Source organism: Oryctolagus cuniculus, chromosome 1 (genome assembly GCF_051225735.1).
Source record: "Oryctolagus cuniculus isolate XC-2025 breed Fujian yellow rabbit chromosome 1, ASM5122573v1, whole genome shotgun sequence".
NCBI lineage: Eukaryota > Metazoa > Chordata > Mammalia > Lagomorpha > Leporidae > Oryctolagus > Oryctolagus cuniculus.
Window position 1 is genome coordinate 23,922,726 of NC_142867.1, and position 14,452 is coordinate 23,937,177.

The 14,452-nt window shown below is 38.7% G+C and overlaps 1 long non-coding RNA gene across 1 annotated transcript in view; it reads right to left on the reverse strand.

Moving 5' to 3' along the window:
* Nucleotides 1–1,147: 1,147 nt before the first annotated feature.
* Nucleotides 1,148–14,452, reverse strand: part of LOC149128320 (uncharacterized) — a 37,442-nt gene continuing 24,137 nt past the window's right edge. The window contains exon 3 of the long non-coding RNA XR_016212662.1: nucleotides 1,148–1,266. This is a non-coding gene — a long non-coding RNA (uncharacterized LOC149128320). The remainder of the gene's footprint in view (nucleotides 1,267–14,452) is intronic.

The window sequence follows — 14,452 nt, forward strand, 5'->3', positions numbered from 1 at the left end:
GAGAACATGAAAGAGAAACATGAAAGACAAACATGTCTTTCTGTGCTTGCTTTTTTTCAATTAACATAATTATCTCTTATGCTATTCATTTTGCTACAAATATTAGGTTTACATTCTTTGAATGAATGAATAATATTCCATTTTAGAGGTACATAAACACACAGCATATTTTATTTTTTTAAAAAATATATATTTTTTTAATTGAGAGAAAATGTTCCAATATTCTGGCTCATTCCTCAGAAAGCTGGGATGAAACCAAGGGCCAGGAACTCTGTCCAGGTCTCTCACTTGGGTGACAAAGGTTCAATTACTTGAGCCATCACTACTGTCTCCCAGGGTCTACATTACCAGGAAACTGGAGTAGAAAATTGGAAGTGAGTTTTAACATCAACATTCCAATTTGGGGTGTGGGCATCCTAATTGGTGACTTAACTGCTATGCCCAACCCTGGCCCCTACATATTTTTTCTCAGTTATCCTCTGATGGACATCAAGGCTGTTTCTTTCTCTTGGCTTTTGTGAATAGTGCAGCAATGAGAATGATAGGAAAGGTATCTTTATCATATGCTGACTTGATTTCCTTCAGATAGATTCCCAGAAGTGGGATAGCTAGGTCATATGGCAGGCCTATTTTCAATTGTTTTTGTTTTATTTTGTTTTGTTTTTGAGAAAAATTTATAGTATTCTCCATGAAGACTGTATTAATTTGCAACTCCTACCAGCAGTTTTATGTTAAGTGTATTGATCCATTCTGTTGCTTTATGCTCACAGTGATGTTCATCCTGAGACCCATTCTACCTAAGATTCAGAAGTCTCTCTATTCACATGCTTGTCAGCTCCAGTTACTATTGAGCCTGGAATTTTAATCATTATTACCTCCAGATTTCTGCCATGAGTTGGTATGAGATTGGTGGTCATTAGAATTTAGTGGGACATTATAGATTAAGGGTCAGCAGTCTGTATTAGAGCTGGCATGAGTCCCTTGCTATTTCCACAATGCCTTTATTGTGTTGCTACACCTGTCTTCTGTTTGTCTTTCTTTACTGTGATGTGATGTGGTGGGAAAAGTATACTCAGAACTGCAAGCACTGCATTTACCTAAAGGCTTCCTCAGAGCTGGTGAATCCACTTCTGAGAAAGTGAACTCACCTGGCTGATAAATTGGTATTTATGTTGGCTATAGGCCTCCATTCCTTTCCACAAGAACTTTACCGTTGGCATTCTGAGTATCTTCATGACATAGCAGACGTCTTCCTCTAAGGCAAGTCTGTAAGAGCAAGAATCTGCAATTCATGACCTAGTCTCAGAATTCACATGCCATTAATATTGCAAATTCTACACTGGTTTATAGAGGTCAGTACTATTTATTTGCTTTGGAAAGTACTGCAAAAATGAATGTACAACAAGAAATGAGTATTGGTAGGAGTCATTTTATTTTATTGTGAAGATTATTTATTTATTTGAAAGTCACAGTCACAAACAGGGAGAGGCATAGAGAAAGAGAGAGAGAGAGATCTTCCATCTACTTGTTCACTCACCAAATGGTCACAACAGCCAGGGCTGAGCCAGGCCAAAGCCAGGAGCCAGGTGCTTCATCTGGGTCTCCCATGTGGATTCACGGGCATGTTAGCAGGGAGTGGATTGGCAGTGGAGCAGCCAGGACTCACGCCCATATGGAATCCTGGTGCTGTAGGTGGAGGCTTTATTTGCTATGCTACAATGTCAACCATGGGAGTCATTTAAAATATTCAGATTTTTGAAAATTTGTAATAATTTGGTTTCAGAATCAAAGTCTATAATTGAGGCTAACAAGAGAGATTGGTAATTTTTTTTTTTTTTTGACAGTCAGAGTGGACAGTGAGAGAGAGAGACAGAGAGAAAGGTCTTCCTTTGCCGTTGGTTCACCCTCCAATGGCCGCCGCAGCTGGCACACTGTGCTGAGATGATGGCAGGAGCCAGGTGCTTTTCCTGGTCTCCCATGGGGTGCAGGGCCCAAGCACTTGGGCCATCCTCCACTGCACTCCCTGGCCACAGCAGAGGGCTGGCCTGGAAGAGGGGCAACCTGGACAGAATCCGTCGCCCCGACCGGGACTAGAACCCGGTGTGCTGGCGCCGCAAGGCGGAGGATTAGCCTAGTGAGCCACGGCGCCGGCTGAGACTGGTAAATTTTATTATTGTTGTCTACACTTTGGTTCCTTCCCACATCTGTATTAATCAGATTTGCTATAAACAAACCCAGAAATCTTGGTGGAGTAGCAGTTCTTTCTTACATTACTTCCCAGAGTTGTGATGATTATTCATCTAGTTCTCTTCTCTGCTTCATATAGTTCCTCACATTTCATTTACAAAGCAAATCAGATACCAGAGGTGATAATGGGGAGTGGAAATAGATTCTATATGCAGAGCGTGGGCAGAGTGGAAAACAATCTTATAAACTATCCATAGTAGCAGAATAATGTCCTCTGACTATGTCCATGTCTCAATTCCCAGAACTTGTTCATACATTACTTTACATGGCACAAAGGAATGATCATTGAAGAAGAAATTAATGTTGCTCTGAAGATGACTTTCAAGTAGGGAGACTACCCTGGATTATCTAGCTGTACCCAGTGCAAGAGTCCTTAAAGTAGAAGATGGAGAGTTGGGGTGAAAGAGCATGGCCTGATAGGACAGTGCACAAGGTATCCTATAACAATCTATTCTCAGATGTGCATTTAAGGAGGCACTGTGTGCTGGCACAAGCCAAAAGTAAGTCAAAGTTCACAGATGTTGGAAAAGAATGAATCTTAATCAAGGTTTAGTTAATAAGCATTTTGTTCTTAATGAGTAGCACTGACAATTCAGCTCATCAGAAGAGGTAAGTAATGGGAATTTAGAGAGACTTTATCCTACAATATCATAGATAAATGAAGGAGGACCTCTGAGTCTTATAGATCAAATGAGAATGGTGGTTATTTGCAGCAGACTTTTCCTTGGACTAGAAGAGGAGCAGATGAGTGGAAAGAGAGGGTTCTTAATTTTTGGTGTGTTTCAGGAGTACAGAGCTCACATAAAATTTAACACTGACTGGGATAAGTTTGTGTTGTTTAAGTCATTAAGTTTGTGGCAATTTGTGACAGCAGCAATAGGCAAGCAATACGTTATCTCTTGTCAAGTGACTCGCAGTGCTTTCCCACACCATGGATGCAAATAACCTATAGCTGTCGACATTGAACATTAGTTGGAAATAAATCTTTATTGTAAGCCAAATTGATATGTTGATTTTGTTTTACTATAACCTTACAATAAATGCTGACAAAACACTATCTGACAGAGTTTTTGAAAAAATAGAGACACCCACACAGACATTAGCCCTAGATAATGTTTCTCAAGGATCAATAAAGCCTAAGCAATGACAGGAAACTTTTCCCTCCAAAATACATTTTATCAATGACTTTTTATTTGAGCTAAGCAACTGCTAGACATTTTAGTTAACACTTTGTTAGTTTTATTTCTAGCTATTTCAAATTTGTAGGAATTCTAATTTTTTATTCAAATGAAGATTATATTTATGGATAGAAAATCCCAGGGTATACTCTATTCAGAGTCCTATAAGCTTTCCTGTGAAAACCAGGGATGCAGGGAGCTGAGGAGTGACATTGGTGTCAAAATTCCTACCTCTATTAGAACAGCAATTATTAACTCTTTATAGGTCACAGAATACAATATGTATTAAATGTGGTAATAAATTTATATGTGGGGCCTTGACCTATTTCCAAAATCAGGCTTCCCCTAAATCTTTCATTTATTTAACCTGTGTTCTGTGTGAAAGAACTATCTATAGGGACAACTGGGTAGCGTATGTCTAAGGTATATCTCTAAGTGATAAAAATAAATTTGAAGCAATGAAAGTATTATAATAGTATTTAGATAAAATATTTAAAGAAGTAACCAAGAAACTGTCATAAGTAAAGAGATGCACAGGGCACATAGGCTGTATCCTACTAAGGGAAACAAAAAGAAACAAAGAGGTAACCTCAAATGGCTATTTCCTAGGCAGATTTTACTGTAAGTTGCTACAAGGGACATCTCTCCTGTGCTCCAACCCTTCACACACACACACACACACACACACTTTAAGGCATTCCACTTATTGGCAGACAGAGCCCACAGGCAAAACTCAGGTGAAATCTTTCGGATTGGTATTTCTTAATAATTTTTTTTTTATTTTTGACAGGCAGAGTGGACAGTGAGAGAGAGACAGAGAGAGAAAGGTCTTCCTTTGCCGTTGGTTCACCCTCCAATGGCCGCCGCTGCAGCCGGCGCACCGCGCTGATCCGATGGCAGGAGCCAGGAGCCAGGTGCTTTTCCTGGTCTCCCATGGGGTGCAGGGCCCAAGCACCTGGGCCATCCTCCACTGCACTCCCTGGCCATAGCAGAGAGCTGGCCTGGAAGAGGGGCAACCGGGACAGAATCCGACGCCCCGACCGGGACTAGAACCCGGTGTGCCGGCGCCGCAAGGTGGAGGATTAGCCTATTGACCCACGGCGCCGGCTCGGATTGGTATTTCTTACATCACTTTCAGCAAAAGGTTTATGATCTTGTGTCTCTTCATCCCCTACATGCTGATAAATATCGGTAACAGTGATGTATTCATACAGTTGGAAATTATTCAGCTTAAAAAAGAATGATATTCTGTAATAGTCAGCAAAATGGTTGCAACTGGAGAATGTTACGTTAAAGGAAATAAGCCAAACACAGAAAGACATCATACTTCACGTTCTCCCTCATATATAGGATTTAAAAAATATCAGCAGTGATTAATAATTACTAGAGACTAGGAGAAGTGAGGAAGACAGAAAGAGGTTGGATAATGGGGATCAAAATCACTGTTATATAGAAGGAATATATTCCCAGTGCTACACAACACAATGAGGCGAGTACAGATAAAAGTAAACAATTATGTATTTTCTGAGGTAATAGAATAGATAAGCTCCAAGTCTCCAATCATAAAGTGATTTGATCAGTATGCATTATATACCTGGATTGAAAGATCACACTATATACCATAAATATATGTAATTAATGTTTATCAAAAATCTTAAAAACTATGTTAAATCAAAATATTTGATAAAAGTAAATGTGTGTATATCCTGGTGTTAAGTGCTCTTGAAAAACAAAAGTTTCCAGATATTCAAATGGGGCGTCTTTTACTGGAAAAGATAAATTCTGATATTCATTTGTCTCATTACTCATTTGGGTGGATATATCTTCTCAAGAGTGAAACTGAACCTAATCACACTTTAAATTCTTTGATTAGAAAATCAATGTTAATTTCCAATAGACAACTCTGTGTTCTTCTTGCCATAAAACACAAGTGTTAGGTAGGGTAAAGAAAATGCAAAGAAATGAAAGTGAACAAGCCATTCTATAATGTCAGAAGTCATTAAAATAAATCACATGCAAGTTCACCAAAAGTAACAGGACACTAAACATAGCTATCTCACAACCCAAAGTTATCTTTTTAATAGTAGGAGAGTCCACTATCAAAATGTCGGTTGGGGTAAGTAAGAATTGGGGTCATGGAACACAAGGGAGGAAGACAGTAAGAAACTTGACATGGGAAATAGACTTCACAAGAGCATATGAGACCCACTCTTTGGTGAAGAAATGGAGAATCACAGTTTAATTTTCTCAACCTTCCTTTGCCCAAACTATATAGACATGCTTTTCTGTATATAATTATGGGTATTTGTATGTTCACATGCATGGTGTACATTCATATGTGCAGAGATATATTTGTTTCTTCTAATTATTTAAATTATTTTTGAAGCTTAGTTTTCTTGTAGTGAAGTGTAAGTAAAATCTTATATTCTTGATGAAGTTTACTATTTACCAAAATTAGATGTCTTAACGTGGGTTTTATGTGATTAGTATATATTGGGGTATAGGCAAGTCTATCATATAGAAAGAAAATACTATTGGTACTTAAAATTAGAGCATTGACTCAGAATTGCAGCTGTGGAAGACTTTCTGTGACTTGTTTATGAAAGTTTTTCAAATTTCATGGAAGGGACCAACACTGTGGGGCAGTGTGTTAAGCAGCCATTTGCAACACTGGTATCCCATATCAGAATGCTGTCACTCTGCTTTTCAAATAAATAAAGATTTTTTAGAAATATAAATTTATTTCACCAACTCCAATCTTGTTTAGACAAGGCCATATTCAAAGTAGAAGTTCTCTCCTCCCTTCAGAGAAAGATTCCGCCTTCTTTGATGGCCCATTCTTCCCGCTGGGATCTCACTCACAGAGATCTTTCATTTAGGTCATTTTTTTTTTTTTTTTTTTTGCCAGAGTGTCTTGGCTTTCCATGCCTGAAATACTCTCATGGGCTTTTTAGCCAGATCTGAATGCCTTAAGGGCTGATTCTCAGGCCAGAGTGCTGTTTAGGGCATCTGCCTTTCTATGAGTCTGCTGTGTATCCTGCTTCCCATGTAGGATCATTGCCTCCTTTTTAATTCTATCAATTATTATTTGCAGACACTGGTCTTATTTATGTAATCCCTTTGACACTTAATCCTATCTTTTTGATCAATTATGAACTGATCACTTTAACAAGTAAGATGGCATTGGTACATGCCACCTTGATAGGATTGAATTGGAATCCTCTGGTACATTTCTAGCTCTACCAATAGGGGTAAGTCCAAGTGAACATGTGCCTAACTGTACATCTCCTCCCTCTCTTATATTTAACAGAGATCACTTTTCAGTTAAATTTAAATGACTAAGAATAATTGTGTGTTAATTAAAGAGTTCAACGATAGCCTTGGAAGCTAATGACAAGAGCCTTAGATGATTACTGACGTCATAAATAAGAGTGTCAATTGTTAAATCAACAATGGGAGACACTGTGCACCTGCCCCCCATGTAGGACCTCTGTCCTTAATGTGTTGTACTATTCAAATTAACGGAAACTACCACCCAAATAGTACTCTATACTTTGTGTGTCTTTGTGAGTGCAGTCTGTTGAAATCTTTACTTAGTATATACTAAATTGATCTTCTGTATATAAAGATAATTGAAAATGAATCATGATGACGAATGGGATGGGAGAGGGAGTGGGAGATGGGATGGTTGTGGGTGGGAGGAAGGTTATGGGGGGTAAAAGCAGCTATAATTCAAAAGTTGTACTTGGAAATTTATATTCATTATATAAAAGTTAAATATATATATATATATATTTTAACTTTTATTTAATGAATATAAATTTCCAAAGTACGGCTTATGGATTACAATGGCTTCCCCCCCATATCGTCTCTCTCACCCGCAATAAGAAAGGTCTTCCTTCCGTTGGTTCACTCCCCAAATGGCCGCCATGCTGATCTGAAGCCAGGAGCCAGGTGCTTCTCCTGGTCTCCCATGGGGTGCAGGGCCCAAGCACTTGGGCCATCTTCCACTGCACTCCCAGGCCACAGCAGAGAGCTAGACTGGAAGAGGAGCAGCCAGGACTAGAACCCGGCACCCATATGGGATGCGGGCGCTGCAGGCGGAGGATTAACCAAGTGAGCCAAAATTTTTGAGATCCCTACAATTTTCTCATATTGCACACTTCCCATGAACATTTTGAAGATCCCACATGTAGATTAACAATTAAAGTTAGAGCCAACTCCAAAGTAAAATTTGACATGTTATTTAGATCTTACAATATACCATGTACTCAGTACTTATGTTTTATTGCATTGATTGATTATAGATAAAATAATGGAGTTTCCCATGATGACACTCCTTCATAGAGAGTAGCTGACATGTATGCAAAAGCATCACTTTATTCCACAGCCAACTGTTAATCAGTGTATTACCTAATCAGGATGACCATGATCCAAGATGGCTGAATAGGGTATAGCCATGCTGACCTCAGCTACTCTTGGATATAAAGGAAAAAGAAAGAAGGAAAGAAGAAGGAAAGAAGAAGGAAAGAAGGAAAGAAGGAAAGAAGGAAAGAAGGAAAGAAGGAAAGAAAGAAAGAAAGAAAGAAAGAAAGAAAGAAAGAAAGAAAGAAAGAAAGAAAGAAAGGAAGGAAAGGAGGGAGGGAGGGAGGGAGGGAAGGAGGGAAGGAAGGAAGGAAGGAAGGAAGGAAGGAAGGAAGGAAGGAAGGAAGGAAAGGGAGGGAGGGAGGGAGGGAAGGAAGGAAGGAAAGGAAGGAAGGAAGGAAGGAAGGAAGGAAGGGAGGAAGGGAGGGAGGGAGGGAGGGAGGGAGGGAAGGAAGGAAGGAGAATAAGAAGGGGAGGAGGAGGAAAAAGGAGGAGGAAGAGAAGAAGGAGAAGGGAAGGGGAAGAGGAAGAGGAAGGGGAGGAAGAGGAGGAGGAGAAGGAGAAGGAGGAGAGACTACATTTCCAGGTGTCTGACTGATAGAAAGTTTGGATGGAGAAGTGAAAACCAATGAGGACTCTGAAATAAGAGGAGAGAAGACAGAGACACTGCTACATCCAGCTGCCTGGCACAGTTACCTGTGGACTGTGAGACACTAACTTACTGAGTAGAAGTAGAGAGAAATTGACACAGTTCTAGCACTGTCAGTTTTAGCTGAGAAGAAATTCCATTGCCACCCACTGACTTTTACTCCTGCTTGGGGAGCTGAGGAGGCTTGGAGATGGGAAGCAGTACTGCCTCAGTCCCCTCTCCTTTCCTCTGTAGAGCACTGGACTTGGCCTTGAATAGTCATGCAGGGGGCCTCTCTTCTGCTCCTGCCAGAATCAGTCAGAGTCAGAGTCAGGAAAACTTGTGGGGCAAAATACAGACTCCCATCGTCCTGCAACTGTGGGAGGTTTTGGGCATTAACCCCCTACACTCTATGCTTCCCCTCAGCTTCTGAGAGCTAGCATCAGAAGCAGCCTATAAAAAAATCTGTTCCCACCCTGCGAGATCTGGGTAATGGTGCCCCTATATCCTGCAACACCAGGGTAACAATTAGTTCTACATTTCTCATTCCTGCTGGAATCTACCCAATAGACCTTCAGAAGAATTTACCTGTGTTCCATCTCACTTCGTACTCATTCCCACCAGAGCAAAATTGCCTGTAAATATTGTAGTCAACCTATAGGATGGAGCAGGATGCAGTTCATATTCCCTACTCCCAGGACTAGGATTGTTGGTGCAATAAGCCACAGCACCAGTTGGACTCACATAACAGGACTAGAAGGAGGATCTATCTAGATCATGCAGTCCCAGAGTCCCATGGAAGCCTGGACTTGGCCTTGAAAGTGCAGGGTGCCTCTCTTCTGCTCCTGCCAGAATCAGTCAGAGTCAGAAATGGATGCTTCATTTTCTCTAGTGAAGTGTAAGTAAAATCACATATTCCTGATGAAGCTACTATTTACCAAAGTTAGATTGTGCCAAAAGCCCAGGCATCACCCAGGTTTGCCAGTTGGATAAAAAGACAGTCACCCTTTTCTCCCCCAGCCATTGCTGGCTATAACAGTCCCAGGGAGACTGACTGAGAACTCTTCTGTGGGTCAAAGATACACATCCTAGGATATCCATATTCATCTCAAAGTCACACTTCTGTCCCTATTAACTGCAGCAGATAAGACCACTATGTCAATTATAGACAAAACTGGCAAAAGAAATCACCTAAAGACTATAGTCCTGGCCTCACCTAGAACCAAAGCCAAATCAACAAGCCAAGTGATACCCTGCATTCTAGCTAAACCATAGATTCTTTTCCAATAAAACTTATTCCATAAAGAAAGGATGATTACACCAGATGCACAGACATCAATATAGGGACATAGGAGACATGAAGAAGCAATATAGCATTTAATATAGCATTTAGATCCATCTAAAAGAATATGTTGGATCCTGAATTGAAGGAAGTCTATGAAATGCCAGATACAGAATTTAAAATAATGATTGCAGGGGAACTCAATGCAATTCAAGAAAATGCAGATAGACAGATTAAAGCAATGAGAAATTCAATCATGGACATGAATGAAAATATTACTAAGGAGATAGTAATCATTAAGAAGGACCAAATAGAAATTTTGGAGATGAAATCTTCAATCAATGAAATAAAAACTATGAGTGCTTTAAAGCAGAGTAGACCAAGTGCACGTAAGAATTTCTGACCTTGAGGAAAAGACTTTTGAAATAACCCAGTGAGGCAAAAATAGAAACAAAAGAATGAAAAAGAATGAAGAAAGTCTACTTGAAATATGGGATACGATTACATGACAAAATGTTTGTACCACAGCTATTCCTGAAGGAGAAGAAAAGGAAAAAAGTGCTGAGAATCAGCTAAATGAAATAATAGTTGAACATTCCCAGATCTTAATAGAGACGTGGACATCCAGATACAAGAAGCCCAAAGTACCCCAAGCAGAATCAACCAAAAAAGATCTTCTCCAAGCATATTGTAGTAAAATTATCAAAAGTTAAGGACAAGTAGAGAATTATAAAGACAGTAAGAGAAAAGCATCAGGATAGGCGCTGTGGTACAGCGGGTTAAAGCCCTGGCCTGAAGTGCTGGCATCCCATATGGGTGCAGGTTCTACTCCCAGATGCTCCTCTTCTGATCCAGCTCTCTGCTATGGCCTGAGAAAGCAGTAGAAGATGATGCAAGTGCTTGGGACCCTGAACCCCGTGGGAGACCCAGAGAAGCTCCTGACTCCTGGCTTCGGATCAGCTCAGCTCTGGCCACTGTGGCCATCTGGGTAGTGAACTAGTGGATGGAAGACCTCTCTCTCTGTCTCTACTTTTCTCTGTAACTATTTCAAATAAATAAAATAAATCTTTAAAAAAATGAAAGAGAAGTAAGGTAGAGAACTCACCAACACCATACCAGCCTTATAAGAAATTCTGAAGGGTGTCCTGAATTAGAAGTAAACATCATAAAAATGCATCACACCACCAAATTTGTTAGCAGAGTAGTATAATTGGTATCCAGTCAACAAAATGGCACTTCTTAGTTCTTATTTATGTTTATTTTTATTTATGTTTACTTACTTGAATGTAGATAGATTGGATTCTCCAGCCATGACTTATATTGACTGAATGGATAAAAAACCAAGAGCCCTCTATATGCAGCCTACAAGAAACTCACTTCATAAACAAAGATATACATAGACTGAAAGTGAAGGCTTAGAAAAAGATATACCAGGCAAATAAACAAAAACGATCAGGAGTAGTACCCTGATATCAATAACACAAGTAGGCCCTATGATCAACTGCCGTTACCAATCACAGGTTTGTTCTCCAAATGATTGAAATCAAAATAAATAGCTCTTGAACCTACTGGTTAGTCAAGAGAGAAAAGTAAGCATAGCTAGGGGAAAAAAACCATATACACATGAAATGTGTGTGCATATATGTGCATACATATCTAATATATATGCATATATCTAATATTTATCTGTCCAAATATCAAAATTCATGGCATTTCAATGATAACACCCAGGGGAAAAATAAAATCTCATCAGCAACCATAAGTTGCTTAACTATAATATCAAAAAATGCATTCTTTGTCATACTTAACAACTATCTGCTGGTACACGGAGTGATTGGATCTTCCTTTGCACCTTTTTATCTTTTATATTATTTTGCTTAAAATCTCTCTCCCTCTCAAATAAATGAAAAATAACCCAGAAGTTAAAAATAAAGCAATAATGATCATAGAATGATAGCCTAAGATGTAAATCATCATCCATTTTGTGTTATTTTTCCCTGCTCAGTATATGTATACACATGCACATTATATGTTCATATAAGTCTGTATATATGTACATTATATACATGTGTGTATATAAGCAACATATATGTGTGTGTACATACCCCTTAATAGGTGTATCTATATTTACCCACACACATATGAATATTAGGGCCTTAGAATAAATAGTGATACCCTGACTGCCTTCTTACTTTTGCTTCACATATTTATGCTGCCTGTCTATAACTTTTATGTATCTCTCAAATCATTTCAATTGTGTATGTTTTGTATTCTTAACTAGGTTGAGCTCAGGATAAGAATTTTCTCTTTCAGTTTCTTAATAGTATAGGTACATAAGGTCTTGAATTTAAGAGCAAAATTTTGTATGCTTGTATATTTTTAGAGAATTTATTGGATTCTGAAAGGGGTCCATTACCCAAAGAAATTTTAAAGGTCTCATAAAAACTCTAGTTCACATTCATTATTTTATGACCTCTATTATTTCATACCTAGCAGAAAAGGAAAATGTCTTGGCCAAGGTTTACAGTATAATATATATTACATTAATTAATGAGAGACTGGTACTAGAATGTGGTTACCTGACTAGCAGCAAAGAGTGCCACTTTCACTATATAAATCTATGTTTAGATTTTTAGTCAATATTTGCTGCAGTCTTGTGCTCCCCATAGTTTTGGAAACAGCAAAGAAAGTGATTGATTGTTGCAGACCCAATTTTAAAAAGATACGCAGTTGAATAATTTCTTCTGAACACCATAAGAATACCTATATTGCTTATACTGTTCTGGAAGTGTTGACCTAAGGTCAGAGTAAATTTCAGTGATAAGGGTGACGAACATTCCAAGGAAGTGACTTTAGTTTCTAGCAAGAATGATACTGGAGTGTATTTAGTGGTGATGTCTTGTTATGAATGTTATTCTTCCTCCAATTTGCCTCATCCTGACTTTATCTATGAATAAATTTATATTTCAGGACAATTACAGTGGTAGGGAAAAGAATGAGGACTGTTTTTCACTTTGCGGAGCTTGTGGCACAAATCCAGACGCCATCATATCTAGAGTTCTTTTTTTTTTTTTTTTTTTTTTTCCTGCCCTAGACTTTTCGATTCAGGAGTAATTTTTTTCCTGTGAATATTTTTCCAATTTTCACTTGCATTGCCTTTCTGTTTGATTGGCCATGTGCTCCCATAGCGTATATAGGAAGCAGTTCTTTCTCAGCACTTCTGAGTACTGTAAAATAAAACACACTCCACTTTCAATGAGCTTCAATCTTTAAAGCACTGAATGGCTTCAAGAGTTCAGAATCTTCTTTTCTAGGCTCATCTTCCCACTTAAGAAAGCAGTTTAGGTTTAACTAGTCCCACCCAGCTATTCTGTTTCCCCGAAAAGCACAAAGGATACCAAGAAGTAGATGATCTTTTGAGAAAACTCAGAGTTTGTAATCTATTTTCTGCTGAAAATGACTTCAAAAGTAAATTTGAGTCAATTTTGAAAGGCAAAGAAAAATCTCTCAGTTCTATCTCAGTCAATATTACTTGTGACTTCCCACCTCTTACCTTAAGCTTTTCTTACTTTCTTTCTTCTCTATTCCACCTTGTTAAGGATCAGAGTCCAGTCAATCAAAAGATACTAGAGATAAATATGAGACATTTCTATACAAAAGCATCATATAAGAAATTCAATGCCTAGAAATAAGCTGAGATGAAGCGAATTTGAAAGTCTATAGTGATGATGATACCTTGCCTATTAGCAATGCAATGAAAATAAAATCTTCAAATGGATTTGGCCCACAAATACAAGTAGAGTAGCTTTACAATACTCAGAAATTTTACTGAGTATCTACTATGAACATACACTGCGAACACCTACAGAGGAAAATGTTAGGGAATATAAACTTGAAAATGTCTAACTCTTGAGAGACTTATATAAATAATGAAATGGAAACAAAGGCTTGTGAAATTAAAAAGTGAGTGATAAGTGATTGGTATAGACAAACATGAAAGGAGCTTCCAGAAACTCCATGTTTAGTCTTTAAGGTGCTTTTTTGCTTGTTTTTTTTTTTTTTTGTTTGTTTGTTTTCTTTTTTTTTTAACTTTTATTTAATGAATATAAATTTCCAAAGTACAGCTTATGGACTACAATGGCTTCCCCACCCCATAATTTCCCTCCCACCCGCAACCCTCCCCTTTCCCTCTCCCTCTCCCCTTCCATTCACAGCAGGATTCATTTTCAATTCTCTTTATATACAGAAGATCAGTTTAGCATACATTAAGTAAAGATTTCAACAGTTTGCTCCCACACAGAAACATAAAGTGAAAAATACTGTTTGAGTACTAGTTGTAGCATTAAATCACAATGTACAGCACATTAACGACAGAGATCCTACATGAGGAGTAAGTGCACAGTGACTCCTGTTGTTGACTTAACAGACTGACACTCTTGTTTATGGCGTCAGTAATCACCCTAGGCTCTTGTCATGAGTTGCCAAGGTTATGGAAGCCCCCTGAGTTCACCGACTCTGATCATATTTAGACAAGGCCTTGGTCAAAGTGGAGTTCTCTCCTCCCTTCAGAGAAGGGTACCTCCTTCTTTGATGACCTGTTCTTTCCACTGGGATCTCACTCGCAGAGATCTTTCATTTAGTTTTTTGTTTGTTTGTTTGTTTGTTTGTTTTTGCCAGAGTGTCTTGGATTTCCATGCCTGAAATACTCTCATGGGCTTTTCAGCTGGATCCGCATGTCTTTAGGGCTGATTC